Source organism: Lycorma delicatula, chromosome 4 (assembly GCF_047948215.1).
Source record: "Lycorma delicatula isolate Av1 chromosome 4, ASM4794821v1, whole genome shotgun sequence".
NCBI classification, from domain to species: domain Eukaryota; kingdom Metazoa; phylum Arthropoda; class Insecta; order Hemiptera; family Fulgoridae; genus Lycorma; species Lycorma delicatula.
In genome coordinates, this window is record NC_134458.1 from 85,957,620 (window position 1) to 85,971,145 (window position 13,526).

Here is a 13,526-nt window from a genome sequence, read left to right on the forward strand (position 1 = left end):
ACGTCCATCGTTAAACTTACGACAAAGATCCGTTACGAAACGATATCATGAGGTTAAGTAAGATATGGAACGGATAAACGAAATAAAAATATTTTCAACACAAAATTTTATTCGTGTACTAATTTATTACTTGCGAATATGCTAGAAAACTTTAAACAAATGACTGCTAATACTAAATGAAAAAGAAGCTTTCCAGGTACTGCAACTCATAACTGCGGTAGACCTGAAACGGGTTTTACGATTAAAGAAATATAATAAATTAATTGAATTTAAAAGCTAAATATTACTGTATAACACATATATAAAAAAAAATAATATATATATAATTTTTTTTTTAATATCAACTGATTATAATTCTTTAACGATGGTAACATAGGTATATGGTGTTAGATCTTAAATAAATAGCTGTTTTTAAGCGGTTTCAGAGCGTTTCCTTATTTCCCAATTAATTTCAATATACGTTCAGCGTGGCTTTTTCTTTGTATTTGAGGCATCATATAAAGTTATTTAAGCACAATATAAAGGAAAAAAGAAGTGGGGGAAAAACGTCAAGAGCTGAGTACCACAAGAAAAGCTTTCCCGAAGTAATCTAATAATAAAATACACACGTTCTATTTAGAAATTAAAGAGACCGAGCCGGGTTAATGAACAGCTTTTCGATTAATATTCTATCACAAGTAGAAACTCCGGCTAACAGAATCAGGCTAAACATAACGTTAAAACAATAATGAAATAGCAAATGCCACAACAAAGAATTAAAATACTCCTATATAAAGTGAAATAGAAAAACCTAATTGCAATAATATCTCAGCATTTATGAAATCCCTTACATGAACAACATTTGAAAACATACGGAAAGATATTCAAATTTTCTAAACGTTTTCTAAGAGTATGCCTTCGAACGAAATAAAATTGATCGAGATCGCAATATCGTTTGGTGTCTTAATATTTTTTTTTTTTTATATAAAAATTATTATTCCTAGTTAACATGACTGAATGATTTCCGATTATAATGTCAACGCAGATGGCATTAATTTTGACTGACTGGAAGGGCGGAAGGAAACTTTTATAAAATTTATTAAATTTTTGTCTTCAGCCATTTCCAGTTGATTGGGCCAAAGCCAAATTTTTACGGTCGGATGTCAATACAGATTCCAATCTATTACAGGTACACATGCGTAATGAACCATGTTCATTTACTGATCATGTCCGGAAGTTATTTCACCTCTATCTTCACATGGGTAATAGTGTAATACCGAAGCTAAAGCCGCTGAATTCCCACAACATAAATACACTCGCAAATAAAACGTCATAATACTGTTAAGGTGAGATATGTCGGTTTTATTTTATAAAAGAGAAGATACAGATACGTGATGCAGATACAAGTGAAAAGGCCCCTACGTACCGCTACACGTTATCGTAATACAAGTAAGACCCGGTTTTAACTGGTTTGCCTAGATAGAAAACAAATTTTCTTTTTCTTTAACGATTTCCATTGTGGTCGGCATAAGATGGATATAGTTAACGCAATTAGTTACTATACAGCTTGCGTACATTTTTCGGGAGCTAGTTGCAAATCTTGATGCATATTCTGGCACACTAGGAACATTTTATATATGTTCCTTTTTCTTCGTATAATTAATATTTGCTTACGCTTTCAATTCGTAGGGTAGATTAGCGCATATATTCGTATAATTAAAACAAATCGCAGAACAATATAATGTGGAATTAAAGCGAGCAAGAAATATGTTGTTCTAAATACACAGATTTTACAAAAAGTATTTTCGAAATATTTAAATCAACTCTCATATTCAATAAACACTGTGTAAACGACCAAAATAAAAAATATAATAAATAAGTGCAGTTTATGATGATTATTATTATTAACGAAATGTGTACGGGGGTTGTTGAAAATAGCGAAAGTTAACCAGACATCACGCCGCCTTAGCGTATACAACACGGTAGAAGATGGTCGGTCAGGTTGGCAACAACGCTAGTCTACATCCCAAGGTCAATCTCGACCCGACTCACGTCCGTTGCACTACGCGCGCTGTACAACAAAAAATATCACAATACGTACAAAAAATGACACGCGGCAAAACAAAACAAAAACCTATATCCACTACTGAACAATGCAATGTAACAGTTTCACTGATATTTATTCTTTTAAATCGATCGAATTACTACTCTATCACCGCTAAAATAAACTACTATTTTCACACGAAGCCTCAATTAATACAACAACAAAAAATTAGTACGATTTTATTACAGTTAAATAAAACCATTAACCGTCATGCAAATTTGTAAACGTTTATAAATATCTGGGAATATATATAACAATGTAGCTAACACATTCTATTTCTTGTGTAAAGGACGCAAGAAATAATTTTCTGTCCTTGATAAACATTAACAAATAAACGGCAGAAAATCAAGCGATGTGAAATAAAGTAACATTCGTCAAACATTTTTCCATCATTACAAGTTTAAATTATTTAAAAATTAGTAGGATTAAATGCATATGAAAATTGAATTTTTACTTCAATTTTACGAATATACACTTTACAGTAGTAGGAAAACAATCAATTTACTTGATATCCCGTACGTTAAAATTATTTAAATATTTTAAGTAAAGTATGTAATGTAAAAAAAGAAGAAAGAAAAAACCGAACTTCTACGAAGTACAGATCAATGCACTTAATTTACATATTATTTAACAAGAAAGGTCCCATCATCACGTATATCATCGTATCACCTTAGACATAACCGTCGATAAATCAGCCTCGGGTTAAATTCATACCTTTAGTTATTACGTCTAATAAAAAAATTACTATAGTAAAAGGATTTTATTTCATCACGCAGATATTAAATGTCCTTGTGAACGAATCGGTAATAAAATTCACGATAACGCCTTCTTATTACCACCTTACTATTAGTTATCTTATGTTAAGATAAGTCATAGAACTAAAATGACAAAACCTGCCGTCTTAAAATATCTACGTAATGAGATTATTATGTAAATTAATAAGGTTTACTACGTCTTCAACAAAGTTGAACGCAATAACGAATACATTTAAACGTACAGAAAAAACGCAAAATAATTATCACCATTCATATTCCATTTACGTAAGTAATTCAAATTATTAGATCACAAATGTCTAAAATCATGGTCAGTGATCACAGAACAGAAAACGCGCAAATAATTATATAATACAAATGCGAAGTTCACAAATATTTGACCTTCTAGACGTAACTCCAATCAAGTTTATAATCGCAGAAACCCCTACACTTAAATAAAAAAGACAAACTATTAGGATCCAAACCGGTAATAGAATTTATTGGAACAATTAAAATTCAATCGCTTCATACGTTCATGTATAAAAATTATCTCGAATACATTTACAAAAACACTTCAATCAAATATTTTATACATAGAGTACTTCTCAGTTCCCCAAAACAAAAAACTCTAAAACAGTTATATAAAAGAATAAACTACCTTAGAACCTACGATCTCTAACAACGGTTTTAAAATAACCAGTCAGGGAAATTCATTGCAACAATTTAATTCGTATAGAAGAAATGAAAAAGAAAAATTGAGGTTATACCCAATAATACCAGAAGACGGAAGAATTAAAGTGCAAGGAAGTAAAAGAAGTAATAAAGAGACCCATTAAAATCAAAATAATCATGAGTAGCTACTTCCGAATCAAGATCTATATTCCGAATAATGCCATAAACATATATTAAAGTTCTATCTGTAATATTATAAAGTTCAGTCACTTCACCGATTACAAAAAAATATCCATTTCTAATTAAATCTTCAGGTTTTACATAAAACCGAAGTCAAACGGTGAATAATTTTGATTTGTGTTGTCTGTCTTAGGATTGACCACTGTGTGGTCACAGGAATGACCACACCAATTTTAATAAAATTACCACTATGAGTGGTAATAACCTAAACTGAAATCTTCACTGTCGTCGACTTATTTATAAAGCGGATGTCGAATATTTACGAGCGTATAAGCCTCTTAGAAAAAATGATCTTTTCTATTAATTTACTCAGGAAATATACATTATTTAGAGAAACATACGCTATCCTAAAAAACAAATACGACCTTAAAAGCGGCAATAGCATTTATAAGAAACATTTTGAGCAAAATTTCCTTTAGGAAAACACAAAAAAAATGAGTTACATTTTAGCAAAAGATTTTAAGAAACATAAATTAAATCGTGTAATCTATTACTAATTTCTGGGTGAATTTTGACAAATACAAAATTTGTCAAAAAAAAAAAAAATTTCGGTACTCGAATGAAAACAGCCCAGAAGGAACTGACTGCGCTCAACTTCATTAATTATGGGAGAACTGAAATTAAAACAGAATTAATAATAATACGTTAAAGATAATTTTAAATACCGAGATTAATAACAACCGCACATTCATTAGATCAATTATGTTTTCAAGCACTAAAAATTAAAAACCCTCAAAAAAGAAAAAAGCTATAACAGAAAAAAGGTAAATCACTTGAATCGTACATTCTGAATTAATTATATAATTTTAATCGTAAATAAAATGAGAAAGATCAAATTAACTGAATTAACAATACGAGTGCAATCGGTAAGGTGCACGTTTGGAAGTGAAATAATAAATCTTATTTAAATAAAATCATATTTTGCTAGTCTCAGAATAAAAAGAGCACTAGACATTTATTGCAATAAAACCCTGAGTTTCTTCATATAAATCCTTAAATTTATTAACTACTATCGTATAAATTTCAAACATAAAAATAAAATTAAATAATATATCTTTAGAAAATTTATTTTTAAATTAATACAAAATATAAAAGGTACCACAAAAATATAACATTAAGTTCCAGCGAAAATTAAGTAAATTTTAAGAATTAAAGACAAGAAAATTTATGATAGTTAAAAAACAAAAAAGAACAAGAAATTTTAACTCTATAACTTCTTTTTACTCAGTAAACGGAAGTCACAAGAACATTACATATGCAATGCTGCAAGACACTGTATATTGGAACCCAAATATAGCACACAGCTGTTAAAAACAGACGTAAGCTAAACAATGACTACTAATCTAACAATAATCTTAAACAAAAACGATATTATTTTTTGTAACAATTATCTCAAAAACAATGCAGCTACTTCATGCCAAATCAAATAATGCCTGAAATTACCCTCCGTGAAATTAGTCTTCGAGTACGATCACTTTACCCTTTTTATAAACAGAGCAAAAAAAATTGTTAACGCAAGTTTTGAAGTAAATCATCAATAAAAGTAAAACAAATATACTCACAGGAATAAATAAACATCATAAGGACTGGCAAACTAAAGACAAGAAATGTTTTTCTGTAAAACGGCATATTAAACTAATGTTATCGGAATGCAAAAATTTTATTCAAACCGTCTAGCAATGTTTAATGATTTTATAATACTTTATGCCAGTTAATAAATCTACAGTAATAACTCTACACAGATTTCATTTCAATTTAAAATTATGAATTATCGCTTTATAATAAAGTTCCATAGATAACATTTTTTTAAGTGACGAATGATGCCGGCCTCCGTGGCGCGAGTGGTAGCCCCTCAGCTTTTCATCCTGAGGTCCCGAGTTCGAATCCCGGTCAGGCATAGCATTTTCACACGCGCTACAAATCATTCACCCCATCCTCTGAAGCAATACCTAACAGTGGTCCCGGAGACAAAAAAAAGTGACGAATGATAAAATATTATTCAATGAAAAAAGTCTACGTAATGTGTCTGTTACATATGTTTTTTAAGATTAAAAAAAAGTTTTTCATAAAAAAAACACTTGATCATTTTGAATCATACCCAACTACATTTCAAGCATATAAAAAGTATATTCAAGATCTGTTAAGATTAATTTTTTTTTTAATTTTGACGAGCCATTAATAAATAGGCGATCACAGTAAACAGAATAAAAAGAAGCTAGATTTGATACAATTACTCAGTACTGCAACAGTATGAGAACTCTTTTGAAAACTTAAATGTAAACTAACAACTGCTTACTACTAAGAAATAAAAAGTTTAAAGTATTTAAAATATGACAATGAATATTCCAGCTACGCTGAACCACTACGTTAGCAGACATTTTCATTATACATCAACATTATATATTCATTATACATTATACAGTATACATCAAACCGAAATAAAGGGTTTAGCAAAATCTGCACGCCCCGGCTAAACTCGAATGTAGAGGCAACCAAAGAAAATAAAAAATTACAAATATATTAGCAATATTTTCAGCTAATTTTTAATCGCATTTTTTCTTTTCAATAAGTATTAAAATCATAGTCAGTATAGTATTGCTTACGGTTTGCGCCGAATAAATTTTATGATGGAATCGTAATAAGACAAACCAAAGACCAAACACTAAACAAGTAGACCGTGTATTAGAATGCAACACTGAGGAAACACACACAGAAGCAAAGGAAAGAAAAATATAGATACTGAGGCCTAGAATGTATATCTGGATGATATACGTAAAGAAAATTATATTCTGACAACGTGGATTATTAAGGAAATTGAAAAGGTCATTCATTCATTCTGCCGACTCATTCGTTCCGAGTGTCTGCATTTGTAAGAACGGATGAGTTAAAGACAATCTGAAAGATAGAATAGGTAGATGAACCAGGTTTTAAAGCACAACAGGCTGTCTTGAAGTTTATGATTATGAGTTAATATAACAATTAGGGTGGCTTCAATCGGGCCACTTTCTTTTTTTTTATATAAATAAACTAACATAATATAGATAACATAATATTTCAATTCAAAAGGTAATAAAATGGGTGGATGATATGATTATGAGTGGTACTACTGTAGATTACGATGGCACATATTCATCTTTTTATTGATGTTACACAGATCAATTGTTAACGTTACAGAACTGAAATATTCATTGTAAACTAAACAATAGTAGATGGTATTGCAAGGATTAAAAGAGTTATCTCAAAACTTGATTTTTGTGGTTTCAGATCAAAAAATATGGATTTATCTAGGCCAATATTCACAAGTTTCTGAATAATTTGTACCAGTAAAACTACTTTATTAACAAAAAAAACTCTTAAGCTCATTCTATCACTGTAGCTACCTAAGTGTTCTCATTTTATCTAATGAAAATTTTATTTATGCTTTTCTTTCTCCCATTTTCCAGGATTTCTGGCTTAACTGACTATTTCAATGCTGATATTAGTAATATAATCTATTCCTCAGAGATCACATTATAAACAGAAGTATAATACACATAGATTATGTGAATTCTTTTATGTGTGAATACTACTATTCGCATACAATAGTTCAACTATTAATGATACAGACCAGCTTTGAAGACTCTTATTAATCTCATATCAAGTGACAGCACAATTATCTTATTATTAATAATAATAATAATAACGAACTCTGCAATTCATATAATGAAGAATACCTTAATCAAACCTGAAAGACATAATAGTAAAATATTTCTATCACACATAGGGAAACAAATTATCATTGTTCATATTAAACAAAAAAAAAACTCAAGTATTTTGAATAAGATAGAAAAATATAGTTTTCTCTGTAATAAGTAACCTTAATAAAATTTGGGAAATAACCACAAAGTAACACTAAGAATAAAATATGTGCACCAAAAATTCTTAAAATTCTTTTAATTCAATAAATCGGATGTTGATAGCTAATTATTGCATCACAAAACAGTGCAACAGATATAAATATGAATTCAGCAAATACGAGTTATATTTCAGTAGTACAGTATGAATCACTCTGTCACTCCCATGTGCAAGTATAACTATTGTTTTATGCGTATAAAAATGTACTGTAAGCTATCACTTGTCTGGGCAAACTTATAATAAGCAATTAAAAATTTTGTTGAGTCTTTCTTATTGATGTTTAACAATAACAACATTGCTTGTAATGCTTCACACCATTACTCAGTTTAATGAAACAAGTATTTCAGTCTGTGTTATGTTACTTCATACAATACAGTTTTATAGTTTTTATTTTTATTGCAGTTTTATTCTGTGTTAATTTTCATTAATTTTACTTTACCCTCTGTTTTTATGTGTTTTGTACCAATCCGGTTTTAACAATGAGTGATTCTGTCGTGAAACATAAACCTGAAAAACCCTTAAGTAGCTCTGAAAAATGTATTCAGCAACACATATATAACCTTAAAACAAGATTACCCAGATACTGCAATCAGACACACTGCCCAAAAAGCAAGTAGTGCAACAGGCATTAGCAAAAGAAAATTTTTAATATAATAAACACAAAATTGATAGTAAACATGTTAGACCTAAAAAGACTTGAATGCATGTGAAAACGATTGAAAAGTTGGACGATTTTACTAAAACCGCTATCAGAAAAAAAGTTAATTTGTTTTATTTCAATAACAAGCTTCCTAACGTAAACAAAATATTAAATTCCGTGAATACAAATTCTAAACTGCCGCATTTTTCTAGAAGTAAATTTTAAAACCAATGATTTTGTTTCATGTCCAGAAAAAATAATTCTTTAATGATTGAACAATATTATTTCACCGCATAAGGAATATTAAAGAGAAATTAGGCAATTTAATGAAGAGGGTAAGACAACAATTTATTATCTAGATGAAATTTGGATCAATGTGGAACATGCATGGGAAAAGGTATGGCTGGATAAAGAAATAAAGACGGCAAAAAATACTTTTATGGAATATTTTTCAACCGGGCTAAAAAACCCTGGCTGGAAAAGTAAAAAAATTAATAGTAATGCATGCGGGAAGTGAAATTGAGTTTTTGAATGGTGGTTTATGGATATTTGAATCCTGATCTTCCCAAGAGTATCATGATGAAATGAGTGGTGACAATTTTTGCAGTGGTTTAAAAAACTGTAGAAATTGTTCCTCAGTAATGCAACATACCATTGCCTGAAAACTGAAAAAACCTAATGCTTCTACCCAAAAATCAGAAACTTCAAAGTTCCACATAACACAACACAAATTGTGTTTGTATGTGTTAATGGAGTAGATACAAATGCTTTGAAAAACTGTATTCAATGAGTAATTAAGGAAGAAAAACCATGGGAAACGGGACAGTTTGTGTGAAAATATTATTGAGGATATTGTGATAAATTTGGGAATTGATGAGAATAGTTAAACAGACAGCAGCTTATCAGGTACTGAAGAAATACACTGAGGTAAAAAAATTTGTTTTTTCATTTTACTTGATCAAAATTTTAATAAAGCAGTAACGCACTTTCTAAGAGAGAAATAAATCATTTTATCACAATTTTCTAATTTTTGTATTACAAGTTATTTTTACTTCACTTTTACATTAAAAGTAAAGAGAAGTGTTTTTTCTCGATTGTTTATTCGATTTTAAGAAAAATACAAATAAATGCTTCACTATGTGATAAATTTAATAACATTCGTTTTAATACTGCATTTTCAAATAATAATTAATAACGAAAAATAAAGTTAATACAAAAGGATACAACAATACATAGAGTAAGGGTCATCTAAACAAAATGTCAATATTTTAACATGAAAAATATTGTAACATGTATTTACTCAAAAATTTCTTTTACAAAATTACTACTTACAACAATGGTGATTGACTATTTACTCATATGAAAGAAGTGATTTGGTAAATTTAAGCTGGTCTCTTTAATGCTAATTAATTAATCTCATCACTAAAAGTTAATTTAAATCACTATTATATGCAAAATGTCAGCCTTATTCTTTTGGAATCTCATCTAAATCAGTCATTTCAAATTCTTGACTAACAAAAAAAGCATACTTTACACTAATCACCAAGCAAATTGTTTTCATACTAGAAAGAATTTTATTAATACAAGCCCTGGTTGTGTCAACATTTTGACCAATGACAATATGAGGATTTATGAACCTTTACTGTATTATAAAAAGCATGTGTCTACACTACACACTGTTAAATATATAACTAATAGTTACATACATGAATAGTGACACTCATGTTATAACTGGGGAATCAAGCCAACAGGATTCCTAAAAATATGCAAAACATGATGGGCTTTCTAAATATCCCCTGTCACCCAAAAGTCTACTTTTATTATAATAGGATGAAGTTGGTTGATCAGTAAAAGGAAACAATTCTAGTATTTTTTTTCTAATACTCTCAGTTACTCATCATTTATAGTTTTACCAAAATCCTGTAAAACTGAAATTTACAGCCTACAAGTGTGAAAAATTTCTTACTGCTTTGAAGTCACCCACACCAATAGCTGGGGACTTTTCTTTTTTTTTCCTGTTTAGCCTCTGGGAATTACCATTCAGGTATTACTTTAGAGGATGAATGAGAATATGTATGAGTGTAAATGAAGTGTAGTCTTGTACAGTCTCAGTTCGACCATTCCTGAGATGTGTGGTTAATTGAAACCCAAGCACCAAAGAACACCGGTACCCATGATCCAGTATTCGAATCCGTATAAAAGTAACTGCCTTTTTACTAGGACTTGAACACTGGAACTCTTGACTTCCATATCAGCTGATTCGTGAAGATGCGTTCACCACTAGACCAACCCAGTGGGTTAATAGCTGGGGACTAAGTTGTCTAAGCTACACAACACAAACAAAACCATGTGGCATATGCAGAAGTAGAAGTGCTTCATGGTTTTCATAATTTTCAGACCAGATACTGATTTAATTTAGCCAAAAACTACAATGATCCACAGCAGTTTAATGTCACATAAATGAACAAACTTATAATTCTTCAGTTTAAGAAAGATTGTTTATATTAAAAAAAAAAAATCATTAGTTTTCTAGAATAGAAAATTATCCCAAACCCTTCCAAAATCCATTAAAATAAATTCATCTAGTGGTTCTAAAGCTTATTTGAAACAATAAAAATGCACATACAAACACTGTCAGACTCTAGTATAACTGTAAGACTAAAACCTTTAAGGTGAATGGGGCATTTTCAACTGGGAAAACTTATTTTCCTAATAAAACTGTTACAGAACAACTTACACTGCATCGTTTAGCACACTTACACAAGTATAAAAAAATCTTTAAATTTTGCAAATTCAATTCTTTCTGTCACCAGTAAAATTTTATGCTACTATAAAATTAAATTGTGGCTAACCCACATATTAATATAGGAGAAAAAATAATCTAGCAACACTGCACAACTAATTTCAAATAACAAATTTCTGAATTTAAACTCTCTTTATTTTAATAAATATCTGTCTATATAACACAACACTCTAGCAGACAACAAGATTTTTTTCATAACTACTAAAGATATGTATGTTAAGTACTGTAACTGTGGATCGACAAGAGAAACCAATTAAACATGGTATGTTTAATTGTATGTTTCCCTTGTAGTTTCAAGAACTACAAGGGATTCCATATCAGACTTAAAAGATAAAAACAGCAGCAAAATTTCAGTTTTCAATTGCCTTTTTCATAAAACCAAATGTTAACCCCTACTGGCACACTATGTCCACCAAAATATAGGCAATATTTAGTTCTACAAGTGATAACTTAACTCTGTTCATCACAAGGCCTGTACATGTAATGAACATCACTATTATACATCCAATTTACGTATTTTGTATCTCAGATGCATATATCATCACAGCCTTAAGAAAAGTGAAACAGATAATGTAAAGCAACAAATTAATGTATCTCCTTCTGTGATAAGCACACATAATCTTGACTCAGTATGGAATCTGAGTGAAAAACTTAAAAGATTTTAGGCCTGGAATAATCATTTAAGTACAACAACCATTAGATCCACAAGACCCATTGGGTAATTCTCTACTATTATCTATCAACCTAAATCTTCTTACTACTGAAATATAATGTCTCTTTAGAACGTAGAAGCAGCAAATTAAAAGAATTGAAAGCCACAATATATTCTAAGTCAACTGTTAGGTCTTTTAAAAGTCAAAGTAAAAGTTTTGTGAAGTGGTTTCTCGTTGTTAGATATCAGTCATTTCCTAGCAGAATGGCTTGCTATTTACATCATATCATGTTTATGTGTAATATTTGCAAAAATACAATAATAAGTTTTATAAAATTATCTGGTGATAATAGTATATTGTTGAACTTTTTGTATGATCATGGAGTTTTACAGTGAATAAAATGCGTGCAAACTGTGATGCGTATGACATTAAATAAACAAAAACATGGTTTTGTGTTTTAATCGTGTACAAACAGTAGATAAACATAAGGAAAAACAGTGCAGTGTCTTTAAGTGCATTTCACCGTTTAAATATACTTTGAACACCATAATTTGTGTAAAAAGAACTAACTACTTATAGATTTGCTGATTACTGGGCACTGCTTAGACCTCCTAGAGACAAATTGGTCCTCAATGAACTTGATATAACCAATACAACAGTTGTAGATGGGAGTAGTTATTTGCAGATATCTACTGTAGCAATACATAAGAATCTTAGATAGTTGAAAGTCAGGGCCTATCATTGAAATCAAAAAAGCAAAAATTGGAATTAGAAAATATAATTGTAAGCGAGTTGATGAAGGTAGTAGTCGGGTCTTTTGCGGTTATGAACAGCACAAAAAAATGTTTTCTTGTGCTAGTTACACCTATGGTCACAAAACACTACTACCAATCGCTCATATACATGCCCTGGATCTGTTATTATTTTAGATTGCTGAAAAACACATAATTGCTTTCAGTTTGAAGGATACCAGGATCTTATTGTCAATATCAGAACCATAGCTACATTTTTTTGATCCCGATTCAGGTGCACACATTCAGCACATAAAAAGACTGGATAGAAATGAGAGGCAGCATATCAAGATATGGCAACACCAAGCACCACCTCATTGGACACCTGGTGGATTTTATACTAAAATAAAATAAAACTGCAAAGAAAAAATTGACTACTTATTTAAGGTAACTAGAAAAGCATATGACAGTAACCCACAAATAGAAAAACAACCACTATATCAATGATAACACAGATTCTGATGAAGAATTCTAATTTAGATTTCTTACATATTATATTCTTCCTGACACTTCATTTGCATATTTTATATGTTAAGCTTATAATAAACAACATACTTTGATAGTAAGAGGATTAAGGCTGATACACAAATAGTAGAGAATTATCCCCCATTGTACTTCCTTAATGTTTTTACTTTTTTATTAGTCACAGATGGCTTAGATATGCAGCTACATATGCAGATGTACACTTCTATGAATTAAAATAAAACACACAGTGCTATTCACTAAAACATTTATGTTCTGAAATTGAAATCCTAACTGCAACTTGATCTCCCGACTACAGCAATCATAAATAAACTATTAGTTTTTCATTTCTATACTTTTTCCTAAATATAACAACATGAAATCCTTCAACACTATACCAATAATTTCGGTTTTTTTTTAATTTGACAATATCAAACAGTATTGCTGTCATGGGTTACAATCAACATATTTTCACTATAGATGAAAGTGTTCATTACTACACACGAAATAAACAAATACCAGTAAGATTAAACAGA

General features: G+C 30.0%; 1 protein-coding gene across 1 annotated transcript in view; it reads right to left on the reverse strand.

The window, feature by feature from the left end:
* Positions 1-13,526, reverse strand: part of LOC142323618 (CTD small phosphatase-like protein 2) — a 93,849-nt gene that overhangs the window by 79,646 nt on the left and 677 nt on the right. The gene's annotated exons all lie outside the window — the stretch shown is intronic.